General features: G+C 34.7%; 2 pseudogenes; one reads left to right on the top strand and one right to left on the bottom strand.

Moving 5' to 3' along the window:
• Positions 1 to 225: 225 nt before the first annotated feature.
• Positions 226 to 1285, bottom strand: LOC126609226 (uncharacterized; annotated as a pseudogene).
• Positions 1286 to 12671: 11386 nt separating this feature from the next.
• Positions 12672 to 13358, top strand: LOC126609225 (uncharacterized; annotated as a pseudogene).
• Positions 13359 to 15790: the final 2432 nt, after the last annotated feature.

Here is a 15790-nt window from a genome sequence, read left to right as displayed (position 1 = left end):
TTTGCAGTGTCCCCATGTGCCTCCCTTTTTGCTTTTTCTCGATTTTTTTTTTGCTTTGCTTTTGCTTTCCTGCTTTGTTTTTGCTTTCCTATGTGTTCCCCTTATTCCTTGCTTTTGCATGTAGGTGGTCGACAGCGCGCCCTTTTTTTAGACAATGGAGTGGGTGGGCAACCATGCTTGCTTTCTACTTCCTGTCCATTATTCTCATATATTTTTTCTTTTTCTTTACTCCAGTAAGATCAACTTGCCGATGTTACCTTCACGGAGCATGGGAAGCTCCGACGGGAACCAAGCAAAGTAGGACTCGCCATCACCGCCGTACACCTTCTTGACCAACTTGGGTGAAAGATCAAGCTCCATTTGCACCAAATTTGGAGCCGCAAGCCTCCTTGTTCCCAAAAAACATCCAAGATTCACCCAAGCAAGGCCCATCAGTCCCAGTACACATGGATTTACACGCCTTGCAGCATTCCTCAGAAGAACTGAACTTAAACTCAGAAAACCCACTTCACAGCAGCCCCCCACAGCTCCAAATTCTCAGTCCCTCTGAACGAGTGCAGGTAAGCGTAAACCTTCTCGTCGACGCCTAACGCCACTCCAACTATTCTCCCGAGCTGCGGGCCCCAATCAGCGAGTATTGCCGAAATCCGACATCCAACGCGCCTGTCCCAAACACCTAGAGACATGTGCCCCGACACGCCCGAGTCAGCAGACAGAAACGTAGACGAAGACGACAAGTCCCAAAGCTTGACGACGCTCTTGCCGGCCGTGAAGTAAGACCATGAGAATCGATGGCATCCGAAGTTTCTACGGAGGCGGAGTCGCGGAGTCCCAAGTTACGGTCCTACTTTCCGTCGTCATCATAATACCCAGAGCCTCTGATGTGGAAATGTTCATCTCTCCTAATCGTTCTACTTTCGTCGTCGTACCATATTTTGGATTCCGATTCGTCATTGAATACGGAGGAAGCCGACGAAACAAAGCAGATATTGTCGTCATCACTGATGTCGAAGTAATCACCGTCATGGAACTGCTGGGAAAGTGGCTGTGGGGCCAATAACTGGAGGCAGCGGAGGCTGAAGGAAAAAATGTTGATTTTAGTGATGAGGGTGTCGAAGGAAGCAAGAATTGCGAGGATTATAGCTCCCTATTTCCAGAAACTGTAAGCTTGAGAGACGTTTTGGATTCCGGGAATCGATAAACTCTAGGAAAGAAAAGAAGGGTCCGGCAAGGAGGTCAGGCGGGAAGGAAGATCTGTAATTCTATTAAGTACTGGGATTTCCATGGTGGGAGAGAAGGGGAAGGTAACACAACGAGGGAATGAGAAAGGACAGCCACAACCAAACAAGGAAATGTTTTCTTTGGGTTTGCAAATTGGTTTCTGTGTGCGACTGACTGAGAGAGGAGGTGGCTCCGTGGGGTTTTTGGAAAGCTTTGGGTTGTTGGGTTTTTGCATATTCATGATGGAGGTGAAAAAATGAAAGAGAACCGACACAGCTTTTTGTATCGTTTCCCACAGACGGCGCCAAATGTTGATGCACAAAATCGGAGGGGTATTGGAACAACGTAAATCCGACCGTGAATCTGCAAGAAAGTAAATAACACAAGATGTATCATGGTTCACCCCAATGTTTGGGCTACGTCCACACTGATATTGTGTTTCTGAGGGAGAGAAAGCTCTGAATATGAGAGTGAGAGCTTTGAGAGGATGAGGGGGCTTAAGGCCTAAGACTTGGCCTCCTCATTGTGAAGGTGATGAGTCCCTTTTATAGAATAAGGGCTCCTCCCTTTTTACATATTTGCCCCTTCACCTATTACATAATCACATTTGAGTCCCTCGAGTATTTATACAAGATCTAAATACGGAGGCCCTAAGTATGGTATAAACATTTTGAATGTGACAATGTGGTATGTATTTACTAGTTTAGTATTATGCTTTGCATTAGATTATTTATGGGTTTAAAATATATTTTCTTTAATGAGTAACAAGTCGGGTCATATTACCCGTTAATATTAACGGGTCGAATTCGGGTCGGGTGATATTACTCGTTTATTTTAATGAGTGTACACGACACGTTAAGATATCGTGTATGATACGAAAACGACACGAAGACAAAAAACATGACACAAATGCCAAGTCTAGTTGGAAGGTCTGTTGGGCAAAGTTCTATTGCTAGACGATTTCTATTTTTAGGTAGACACTACTACAAAAAAACACTTTGCGCGACAAATTTTTGGTCACGCAAAACTCGTGAAGATAGGGCAACGATTTTTGTTTTTTTAAATTTTAATTAAATTAAATTAATTTAATATTCTGCGCCACGAAATATTTTGTCGCACAAGGTTTTTGACCTTTTGTTTTATTATTTCTCTAATATTAATTTAATTATATTAATTGTTTGCGCGATGAAATATTTGGTAGCGCAAGATTTTTCAATTTTTTTTTTAATTTAATTTCATTAATTAACATATTCAAAATAAAACTACATATGAATATAGTGATAAAATTATCCAATATATATAATATACTCAAAATGTACACATAAATTAACAAAGTACAATAAAAAAATCCTAATACAAGTCTATTGTGGTGGTAGTGGTGGAGGATATGGTTCGATAGCAACCTAATTCTCAACTATAGCCGTCAAAGTCTCAACGATTCCCTACAAAAAAAAAATAAACATGGTCAAATAACCAAAAAAAACCTAAAATAATACCAAAAAATTGGTATAATCTCCCCTAAAATTGGTATACCCCAAATCCGACCCTAAACTCCACCCTCACCCTATACTCGACCCCAAACCCCGCACCAAAGTCAAAATTAACTTCAAAAACACATATTAATGAAACAAAATTAAAATTTGGGGAGAATATACCTTTGGCAAGATTGAGAGTGAGTGAGAATGAGAGGAAGGAGTGAGTGTGAGAGAATTAGAGGAGATAGTGAGAGAGAGATGAGAGAGTGAGTGAGAGTGAGAGATAGTGAAGAGAGAGAGAAGAGAGATTAAGTGAGAGGAGTGAGTGTGAGAGAGAGGGTCCGATTTGGGGAGAAGGAAAAAGAGATGAGAGGTAAGAGAATAGAGAAAGACATTGAGAAAATTATGGAGGAGTTATTTTGGTTTTAAAAATCGTATCACTTTGCGCGACGAACGATACGAGTTTGCGCGACGAAATATTGGTCGAGCAAAGTCTTAACTAATTTTTTTTTTAAATTCCTACATCCCATTTTTGGCACCCGCCCAAATTTTTAGAGTTTTGCGCGACGAATTGTTGGTCGCGCAAAGTTTTGTGCAACGAAATATTAGTCGCACGAAGTCTTAAAAAAATTCCCGTGTCCTATTTTTGGCGCTCACCCAAATTTTTAGAGTTTTGCTCAACGAAGTGTTGGTCACGCAAAGTTTTGAGCGACAAAGGATTTGTAACATCCCACATCGTCCAAGGAAGTGGATCCTGTAAGCCTTATATGTATATTCCCATCTCTACCTAGCACGAGGCCTTTTGGGAGCTCACTAGCTTCGGGTTCCGTAGGAACTCCGAAGTTAAGCAAGTTCGCGCGAGAGCAATCCCAGGATGGGTGACCCACTGGGAAGTTCTCGTGTGAGTTCCCAGAAACAAAACCATGAGGGCGTGGTCGGGGCCCAAAGTGGATAATATCGTGCTACGGCAGAGTCGAGCCCAGGATATGGTGGGGGCCCGGGCCGGGATGTGACAGGATTGGTCAAGCAAAGTCTTAAAAAAAATCCCACATCCTATTTTTGGCACCCGCCCAAATTCAAGGATTTTGCACGACAAAATATTGGTTTGTCGTGCAAAATTTATATTTTTTTATAAATAATAAAAAAGAAAATAATTTTAATTTACAATTTAAAATATAAAAAAACTAAAATAAATAAGGTTTAGGAGACCAAATGTGTATTTGTCGCTCAAAGAAAATAATACAAAATAAAGAAATAATTTTGTTTAACAATATTAAATTAAAAAAAAAGTAAATATGGTTTAGGCGACGAAATACTGATATTGGTCGCACAAAGTTTTAAAAAATTATAAAAACTTATGAAAATAACTATATTTTAAATTTTATGATATAAAATGAAATAAAAAACGAAAAATAAATTGGTTTAGGCAACGAAATATTTGGATTACGTTGCGCAAAGTTTAAATTTATTTTATTTTATTTTATTTATTTTTGTAAAGACTTTGTGGGACGAAGTTTAAAGTTTCGTCGCACAAAATTTCATTGCGCAAGACTTTGGCGACGATGTGTCTTTCGTCGCGTAAGGGTTTTTTTTTACTAGTAACATAAATTGCAAAATAAAATGACATATAGATTAAAGTATTATAACGTATTCAAAATAGGGTGAACAAGCATATAATGATTGTTCATCCAAGTATTCAACAAGTCTCTTATAATTTATTGGACAAAAATAAAATTCAAAATGAAAGTTATAGATTTTAGGGTGCTTTAAATTTTGGCCCTTACAATTCATGATTCCTAGATAAAAACCCATCTACATATAAACGTCCAATAAAACCCCAAATTTAAAATCTGTAGCCACATTGGAACACTATTGACCTACTAATACAATTTATTTACACCCATGCCACTTTCCCAAATTTGTCACATCCCGGCTCGGGCCCCAACCACATCACAGGCTCAACTCCGTCGTAGCATGATATTATCCGCTTTGGGCCCCGACCATGCCCTCACGGTTTTGTTTCTGGAAACTCACACGAGAACTTCCAAGTGGGTCACCCATCATGGGATTGCTCTCACATGAACTCGCTTAACTTCGGAGTTCCAATGGAACCCGAAGCCAGTGAGCTCCCAAAAGACCTCGTGCTAGGTAGAGATGAGAATATATACATATAAGGCTTACAAGATCCACTCCCCTAGGCGATGTAGGATGTTACAATCCACCCCCTTAGGAGCCTGACGTCCTCGTCGACACACTTCTAGCTAGGGATTGGCTTTGATACCAAATTGTCACATCCCGACCCAGGCCCCCATCACATCCCGGACTCGATTCCGCTGTAGCACGATATTGTCCACTTTGGGCCCTGACCACACCCTCAAGGTTTTGTTTCTGGGAACTCACATGAGAACTTCTCAGTGGGTCACCCATCATGGGATTGCTCTCACGCGAACTCGCTTAACTTCGGAGTTCTGAAGCCAGTGAGCTCCCAAAAGGCCTTATGCTAGGTAGAGATGGGAATATACATATAAGGCTTACAAGATCCACTCCCCTGGGTGATGTGAGATATTACAAAATTCCTAAATTTATTCCAAATTAAAAGTTGTAGAAAAAGTGAAATAAAATATATAAATGGTTGTATTGCATTAATTGTATCCATATCATACCAAAAATTTACCTTTTTTGTTATATATATATATATTTTGCATTAATTGGGAACTAAATTAATTTGTTCCAATTATTAAAAGAAATTATACTAAATCTGTATTATATATTTTGAATCAAATAACACTTCTCTAACTTGTAGGTAAATTATTTTTCATGTATTGTTACATATATTAGGCACATTTTATTGTTGTATAAATATAGGTATGACATAATATTTTTCAATATAATACATCAAATTATATTTCTTCTTGTTATGGGTTACCCTTTATTTTGTCCTTATCATTAAAACTCAAAGTTTTCAAGCCCTTTTCATTAGTTTTCCTTTAATTATATTCCATGCATTAGTGAAAAAAATATATTATATTACACAAGGGGTATAATTTTTTGTAGGTAAATTATTGAAAATTATTTTGTACATAGGTAAATTAATTTGTTCCAATTATTGAAAAAATATATATATACTACACCTATATTTTATATATATATATATATATATATATTTTTTTTTTTTTTTTGAGAAAACCTAGATTATATATTTTGAATCAAATAACATTTTTGTATACATGGTAGGTACATTATTTTTCATGTATTATTACATATATTAGCCTATTAGGGACGTTTTTTGGTAAAAATATATAAAGTAATATGTATATGATTGTTTGTAGGTAAAAGATAAAATCAAAAGCATGATCCAATTCCTAAGTTTATGCAATATTTTGCATAATTGGAAATGAACATTTCAAATAGTAGGTAGGTAAATTAATACACACACACACACACACACACACACACACACACACACATATATATATATATATACACATTTTGAATCAAATAACATTTTTGTACATGGTAGGTAAATTACTTTCTTTTTATGTATTATTACTTATATTAGGTTTTTTTTTTTTTTTGTAAAAATATATATATGAACTCATAGTGCCAGATACATAGAATTAAGCCAACAATTCTCATATTTGATATTAATATGCAATGAATTTTTTAACATTAATGTCTTATTTTTCTTTTTGTAAAATCATTAACTCTCTCCTTACAATTTGCATAGAATTAATTGTGCACATCAAATACGCAATAGGGGTATTTTAGGCATCTAAAAAATGTAAAATGTGTAAAGTAATATGTAATTAAGGAATATCTTAGTCACTGGGTTTCTTTTGAGCAAAAAAATTATGTTGGGTTTTATATGGAAAAAATTGAATTTGAGGGGTAAAGTCATATTTTCAATAGATTTTATTTCTAAGTAAGAGTCGCAACCTAGGCGGATGCCTAGGTGGGTCTATACGGACACCTAGGCGGGCTAAGCTGGCGCTTAAGGAGGTCTACGACTCTTTCTTAATTTTCAAACGCTATGGATTAATCGGCGCGGTAACCAGCCGCCTAGTGCCCCGCCTAGCGCCTAGGTGGCATTAGGCTTGGATTTTTAGAACAATGTATACAATTATATCACTTATACACTAAAATTTAACAAAAGATTTACACTACTTTTCATACTCACAATACTTTTAAAAATACAGTTTATCAAACATTCAACTGCTCTATTTTATAGATTATTTTAAAGCACAACAATCCCAAACTAGCTATTATTCTTATTCGTGGCTCTAATTTTATTTGAGAATACATATAAAAGCCTTGCATTTTTACACAGCCAGGATTTTTTTAAGTGCAAGGGCACTACTACATTCTATATATACTAAAACCCAAACATCTAGTTACTGTTCTAGGGCAGTGTGCGGACCAAAATGCCCCTCAATTCGTTTGTTAAGCCAATTTTTCCCATCTTTTCTACAGTAAAATGACTTCCTTGCCCTCCCAAGCCACACGTTCATCCTCTCCGGTTTTGATTTCTTTGGGTGCTTCGGTTCTCTCTCTCCATTATCAGTTTTTTTTTATTTTGATTGACCCCTGCTCTCCCTGTCTCCCTCCTCGCCTCACTCTTCTCCTGCACCAAGCTGCTCGATTTTGAGCTTCACCATATCTCTTCGAATCAAGGTGTCTATTTCTTTCCCTATTTTCCCAATCTAGGTTTCCCTCTGCCTCTGTGGAAAACCCCTAGATCTCACCGCTGCCAGAGAGTCGAAGCTCCGCCCTTTAAGCTTCAATCCGCCTTGCCCATCGCCTCCTCACGGTGCCTTACAGTAATATGATCGTTTTTCCCTTTTGTTTGTACGTGTTTTTCATCCATTCGTGCTTTTTCGTTTTTCTATAGTGAAAAGGCTATTATGCTTTTTTACTCCACCTGTTCGTCATCAGTTACACCAATGCCCTTTGTTTGGTTGTCTTTGATAGAATTGGACTTCGTTTCACTTTTTTTTGTGGTTGTATTTGTTTTTGCTACAGTTGGAGCACAGTTTTGTCACACCCACGTGTTGGTCATCGCGTGGTTCTTTGTTTGGGTTTTATTTTGTTCCATTTTGTTTCCTCTCATTTTCAACTTTGCTTCACTGTTGCTTTCACCCGTTTTGTTTCCTCTCATTTCTATCTTTGTTTCGCGGTCGTTCTCACAGCTTAAATCCTTTTTGCCTAAAAATTCCTGCTTCGGGTCGTCGCAAATTTTCGTGTTGTTGCTTTCAGTCGGTGTTTTGTGCAATTCTGCAACCTGCGGTTGTTCAGAAAATACGAAATCAATGTACGGTTTTTATTTGCACCCTGCAAAGACATACGTTTTTAAGGTGAAGAGTTTTGAAATTATGTGCTTTTAATTCGAAGGATAGTGTGCTTGCTTATTGTTAATTATTTTTATTTCGTTTTGAATTTGTTAGTTTATCTTTTGTGCATCTAAGTATATGATTCAATGTTTGAGACTGGATTTTTGTGGTTTTGAGTTTGTGGGTTTTTTTTGGTGCAGGAGAAAATGTTATCCAATGGTTTGATTCAACATTTTTCCTCAATCTGTTGCAACTTTGCTGTCGTTGTGCCCCTTTGTCAAACTTTGTTTTCTGTTTTTTATTTTTTCTCTACTACTTTTGTAAAATTGAAGTAAGAGTTTGATGGATGTTGATGAATCCCGCAGTTTATCGGCGAAGAGAACAACACCTTTTGTAATGTTTGTAGTCATTTACCCACATATTCATAAAGTGGTGTTATTTTTATGGAGGATGGTTGTTAATATTTTGTATTGTTAATTTCGCAGCGTGTGGGTTGCTCAGAGACCACCGGGTTATGCTTTTGTTCACTTGGATCACAGTAGAGATGCAGAGGATGCAATTGGTGCATTAGATGGTATGTTTAGTATTTGGCTGTTGATTTTTAATATGGGGTTTTCTTAGTTTATATCACTCGAATCCAGCATAAGTTCATTGACAACATTGTTTGTGAAGCAGCATAATTAGATGGTATCTGTTTTGAGATGCATATTTCAAAATCTTCCTTATGCAACCTGTGGTTTTTGACGAATTATACGTGTTAGGTTTCTTCTTTATATAATGTGGTTGTCACCTTCATTGGAATTTCTTCACTTTTTGACATGTGAGATATCTCAATCAAAATAATGCTCATCATATAACTTATAATTTAGTAGAACAATATTGATATCGTTGCTTGAGTTGTGAGCATTCTATTTTCCTCTTCTAGAAGACTTGCGGTCTTACTTTTTATGATTCACTGTTTTATTTTTTATGTTAATCCTTTACTTATGCATTGATGGGTAAGTGTTAGGTTCTGTTTTTTGTTGAGCTTTTTAATTAGCCCAAGCTAATTGTCCATTCCTAATGGATGGGTTTGGTTTCTGGATTAAAAAGGCAGTTTCTAACTATGACATCAAAGAAAAGTATACTTTTTTTCTCCTTTTCAGCTTATTAAACATGATTTTCTAAGTGTTTATGTTTTTAATTTGTCTGTTTGCAGTGTGGGAAAATTCTTATTATCTCTTTGACTCTACAATTTACTGTCTGCACAAGTGTTTGACGTTTTGTTCCGCTTTCGGTAAGTAATGTTTGTGTCTTTGTAATATGTGGTTTCTTCTTTAGTCTTCTCTTTTGAATCATTGCTTTGCTGCTTCTATCAAACGTTCCCTATTTGATAATAATCTGGGAAAGCAATTTAGGTTTCTCTTTCAACGGCAAATATACCTTTGGGACAGATACTTGGATTCCAGTTTTGAATCCTTTTTTTCATATTAAATCCTGCTTTCCAATTTTGTATACTTAATTAAAATTACTTTTTATTTTTTATTTTTTTATATAGGTTGTAAAGTTTGTTAATTCAAGTTTAACATCTTATATTATTTTTTGAAGTTAAATAAGTTCGCAGTATTAGATTGTTAGTGGGGGTTCACTTCAAGATCACAATGTGATGTGCTTTGTTCTACAATAGTGTTCAAACGTTTTGGATTTCTTTCTTTATCTATGGATTTGCATTAATATTTGTTTGTTGTCAAGTTAGTTCTTTTCTGTGCACATCGATATATAAAGCTTGAGATTTAGGTTTTCAGTCATTTGATGCTCAAATGCTTTATTAATTAGTTGGTTAAATGTCTGGTGATCATTTGGGGCTATAGAATATTAAATTTGTTGTCAATACTTTGAAATTTAGCTGAGTACCATGGATACCTGATTGTTTCATATTTGTGTTTATTTTCACTTCACATTAATGTAAGGTTATATTTATGGAAGGAAAAAAAAACAACAGTTTACACCCATGCCACCTGACAGACATAGTTGTCTTCTATTTCTTTCTTAACTTACTAAAACTAACTTAGTAAGTGTTTTTCCTTTTGGTTTATGCATTTGCAGTGTGGGAAAGTAATTGATTATATCTCCTTAACCCTGCTTTTCCCTTTTGGGACAAGTGCTTCACATTTTCTACTTTTGGTAATTGATATTTGGTTTCCTCTTTAGTTTGCTTTTTCCAACTGTTGTTTTACTGCTTTCATAATGTGTTAAGTGTTTCATAATAGTTCTTCTTTGTCATCTCTTAATGTGTGATCATTTGTCTTACTATCCTAATATGAATTGTATTTTTTTTTTGGTCAAATTTAGTTCTTTAATTACTTTTGGTTGGCTTATTTCTTTTCTGAGCCCTTTTTATTTTTGGAATTTCGAGTTTATGTAGTGGTTATTGGTTTTGTAATAGTTATGTTAAAATTATTTTAACCATTTATTTAATTAGGAATGAAAGAAATCAATCCTTTCTTTCATATTTGTTTACAAATTTGTCTTTTGCTGATTCTTATCTTTATAAAATTTATTTCTCTTTTAACAAATTCAATGGAAACAGTTAACGTCACCCCTATTGCAGAATTGCGTCCTTACACTAAAGCGGACAAAATAAAGATTCGTGTTTGTAGGATATGGAAATCTAGCATTTATGCAACTGTTCGCAAATATGTAACACTACACTGTATCTTGGTTGATGAAACGGTAAGCCATCATTGTCCCATAATTTAAATTAAGTATTTTAACAGTTATAGTTATGTCATAAATTTTTTTTTTCATGTGTTAGTTTCTTAATTTATATTTATGTTTTTATATTTCTCTTTTTTTTCAACAGTTTGAATTTTTAACATGTCTAAAGTGTTTTGTAAATCTTGGTTGTGATAGTTGACATATTTTCAGTTAGTTTATTTACCCACTGTGCTCATTCAATCTCTCTCTACCAAAATATAATGTTTTTTGCTATTTACTTGCTCATAAGTTTTTTTAATTCTGTTATTATTCTTTTTTTGTTTTTTTTCTTATTAATATGGCATGTGATCAATTACGAAGAACAATGCAGTTGAAGCATCTACGTCAGACATCGATTGTGAACTGGTAGCCTCAAAGATTGACGCTGGTGGTTGTTACGAAATCATGAATTTTTGCACAATCAAAATCAGAGGACAGTATAAAGTGGTGCCGCATGAAACCCAGGTTATATTCATTGTTACAACAGTGTTTAAAAAACTATCTACCGTCTTTCCACCCATCCCTCGACATCGGTTTTTCCTACTAGATTTCAACATGCTATATCCCCGTCTGAACAGAGATGATATTGTTACAGGTAACATCAATACGTGTATATTTGTCTCTCTCTATATATATGTGTGTATCTACATGTCCATCAATTAAAAACATTTATGTTGTTTTTTCACTGAAATGAGTTTTGACATTATTTTTGTATTAACTTTTTAAATTATAAGATGTGATTGGCCATATAACTGCGATCTAGCAATTGGAATCAAAATAGATTAATTAAAGAATAGCGCAGAAGTGTGATATACACATTGAGAATATCAGGTTGTTCTTTTCTTTAACTGTTGCAATTCCAATTTGTTAATATCATTTTCTCTGTTAGGCTGGGAAGAAAATTTAGTGTTTGTTTCTCATTCGTTTTGTGCACGGAAAAGAAGAATTGTCTGTTACATTGTGGGCAAATATTGCAGAAGCTTTTTGTTCTTTATCGATCCAGAAGTTGTCTTTGCCGATTATTGTTGTATTTACAAGTTTAAAAGTCAAGATTTACCTAGGTAACTCATTTAACTAAAACCCACTTTTTCTATCTTTATTTGGATATGTTCTTACATTTCTTGTTATAAATTGTTCCACTCTTTTATCATTATGGAATTTTACTGTATTTGATTGCTACTCTTTATGACAGAATTTTGATATCTTTTTTTTTTCTTATTTATACACTGTTAGAACCTGTTCGTTAAAGTTTGTATTTCGTTTCTAGCATTGCATGTTCAAATTATTTTACCACATTTTTATATGTATCCATTACAATTTTTTTCCTCACATTTAAACATCTACCATCCAATTAAAAACATTTACTCATCTATGATATTTGCTAATATTTGTTTTACAATTGTGTTATTATTTTTTGCCATCAACCGAGAACATTGTCTTGAATAGTACTGGCTCCTCCCTTTTTTTCATCGACCCAGACATCCCGGAGGTTAACTCATATAAATCAATGTCAGTGCACTTCTAAAATCGTCATTCCTGTTAAAACCTATAAACATGCCGATTTTTCAAAATTTCTTATTTTCTTTTTAAACTTATAGGTTCTCAACCTATAAACTCCCTGTAAAAATACTGCCTCCTTCTTCAAGGTAGGCAAATGAGGCTGAAATTCTACGTACAGCAAGAAGAGTAACAATAGATGAGCTGGCCTTTTTGGATCCTTATTTGTATAAGGTATACAAACAATTTATGTTTTTCTATCTTTTTTAAAAAAAAAAAAAACATTTACCTGCATTTTTACATATTGAACAAAAACTAATTTTGTTGTTGCTCTTTTATGATACACGTGTCATAAAACATTTGACAGAATGATATATTCCTATGTAAAGCATCTATCAAACGTTTTGACACACGTTATGATTGGTGGTAAAATGTTTACCCTAGCTGTGTCAAACAAATGCATAAGGACCCATCAACCGGACAACTCATCTATCAGAAACACCCCAACCAAATTCCAACACCATGGTAACATTCAATATGCAAGTTTGTTATTCTGTCTTTTTTTACCTTTTCTACGATTTTCAATTCCATGTTGTTTCTTTCCAACTAAAAAATGACTTCAAATCTGTAACCTCTGATGTTTAAACTTCTTTGCTTTGATTGTTAACAATGAGTTATAAGCCATAAAAAAAACTCATGGAATTTAGTTTTTAAATATAGGTACAAAGTTAATTTGATTCTTGAAGACAGCACTAATGAAATTAGTGCTTTGATAATTGGCAAAGCTGGAGAAAAACTCTTTGGTATGCCCTGCAAAGATTTGGTCATGAATCAGAGATTGATTGACCAACAACAACTGCCAAATGAGTTTTTGCGACTAATTGGACAAAAGAAGATTTTCCACTTGCGATTCGGAAATAGAAAAAATAGTTTCAACTCAAGTGATGTGCTGGTTTACAATGTGTCTGATGATACAACTATAGAACCAATAACTCCACAAATCTTACCAAGAGCACTCACAGTATCTTCCACTACTGTATCATTTTCGACCTCACCACCTGAAACCAGTGGAGAATCACATAAACGAAAGAGAGAGTCTGTGATTACTAGCAGTGAACAAAGGTATAGATTCAAACTCCATAGTATCATAAAATCTGATACTTTTATTTTATTTCCCTGTGTTCAAATATTCATATCTTCTGGTTATCTTGCTTTGCTTAATATATACCTGTCAAGAATCTTTTCTTGTTTTTTAAAAGACAAAATTTGAGTAAAGAGATACGAATTATAGTTGGACAACATTTTTTATGTTTTATCCAATAAAATGTGCTCATCAGTCATGGTCATTTAAAACAGTGAAGCAGAAGAAATTTCAGAAGTTGATCCGAAAGAATTTGATGAAATGCCTATCAAACTGCTGGAAAAAAAATCACCTCCAGCTTCTGCAAAAACAGATAGTCCCTCCAAAAATTAACTAGGTCAGTAGGTTTCATTTTGCTAAATTCTTTTCTTCAAAACTGCTTAGCTGTGAACTTAATCACTGTCTAAATGCCTTGCATTATTTTTCTCCATACAGGTTGGTTTCTCAATGTCAACACTGATAATCTCCTACTACAAGACGTTTCCTACTCTGCTACAGTATATTTTGCATATTTTCCTACTCTGTCTAATATCTTTGGTGGTTTGTACATACCACTTTCTGCACAAAACTGGACAATATCTTTTGCACCTTCGTATACCAGCATTTGTTAAATTTTTGTGTACAGAAGCTGGTTTAGTTTTTAGAGCACAAAGAACAGCTAAGGTATAATATATAGCTCTAATATTTTTTGTATCCCTGTAAGAAAGTATCTGCTAATTTTTTGTTTGTAAATATGATCATCCTAATAAAAAAAAAACAGTTATAAGTGTTGTGATCCAATCATAAACTTTCATGTTTATCCCTATCTTCTCACAATTCAAGCTTTTCTCCAACTTTTCCATTTTCCTTGTTATTAATGTTGTTATTGCTTTGCAAATTCATTTTTCAAGTCTTTAATATAGCATTTCATTCTGCTTTAAAACCCGCAGCAACGCGCGGGTATAAATAACTAGTATAGTCTAAAGGGCATTCCTGCGATATGCTCCAAGTGTCCATATGGGTGAGATATTTCTGTAGGCAGCATAACTGATCATATAGTTCTTGTTAAGCACTCCCATAATTTCCTACACAAGAAAGCAGTAGTAATGATTATTTTACACCATATAAAATGCACATGAAAAGAAAAATGTTATCAGGCCAGAGTGTCTGTGGGACTTGTGTTGTAAGAATATAAGTTTGGACAAATAATCAAGTTAATTATTCTTGAACGTGTGGTTCAGATTCACTATATTATGATGCCATGATTTTGGAAAGAAAACATCAAACATTCAAACATTAAAATATTTCGTGAATGTGCTGCATCTTTGTTGGGTTAAATTATAACTGTTGGGGAAAATCTCGATTCGGTAGTTAATCAAAACCTTTGCTGCACGATGCAATGGAGTTGGATCTCTTTGGCCCCGTTAATCCATCCCAATGGAAACAACAACAAAAAATATTATTGTAAGATTAATTTGTTTTGGTCTCATAAGTGTAATATTTTCTTTCATAATAAAAATTTGAAAGCTTAGGTGCGTGCAACCACAAAAAGAAAATTGTAAAGCTTACAGACTGGCTTGTTAATTACCTGATCAGCTTCAATAAGAGCTAACATAGCCCAGCATGGATTAGGATGAGGAGATACCTATTTTGAAACACATTTTAATAAGCATGTCACACAGATTGTTTGCTCTGTCACACATGAAAATATGTACAAGTGAGTGGATTTTTTTCTTCCATTGTCATTCTGCAGTGTGCAGGGAGCAAATACAAATGGCAATGTAATTTTTGTTTCTAGTAAACCACAAAAGAATAAAGAAAAACAAAGTTTAAATTGCAATTACAATTTAATCTAGATTGAAGAAAGTCAGTATTACTTCATTCATCATGAAAAATATTACTTCCAATATTCCACTTCATGTGATCAGTAAATGTGATATACATACAACATTACATTTTAAAACAAGCATGATAAATCGTGTTTTCTTTAATCTGGAAGGAGAAAAAGATAATCGAACTAGCATATGGGGCAAAAAGTATCCCGCCACTTAAGCTAGAATCCCTCCGTCAATTGGTGTTAGTGAAATCTAAGATTTGTTGGCCTTTAGTTGTACTACAAACCAAGTTACAAGGAAAACCAGCATAGTAATAGTACGTTCTAAAAAACAAAATAAAGTAGTGATTTGATCTGGATACTCAGTCTAACGATTTACGCACCTTATAAACGGGTGCAAGGCAGATGTAGCGAGTTTGTTCATCCTCATTGTGAATGTGATGCATGGCAGCGTCAAGAGCCCTTTGCCTTAGCTTAGAGAAGGGTCATCGCTTTAGAAGAGGCTTCCCAAACTTGTTAAGGCAGTTCCACAACATATACTGTAACAGGGGATGAGGAAAATACAAGTCTTCCTACAATA

This window comes from Malus sylvestris, chromosome 16 (assembly GCF_916048215.2).
Source record: "Malus sylvestris chromosome 16, drMalSylv7.2, whole genome shotgun sequence".
Classification (NCBI taxonomy): Eukaryota; Viridiplantae; Streptophyta; class Magnoliopsida; order Rosales; family Rosaceae; genus Malus; species Malus sylvestris.
The sequence above is the reverse complement of the archived record's forward strand: the minus strand, read 5'-3'. Positions and strand labels throughout refer to the sequence as shown.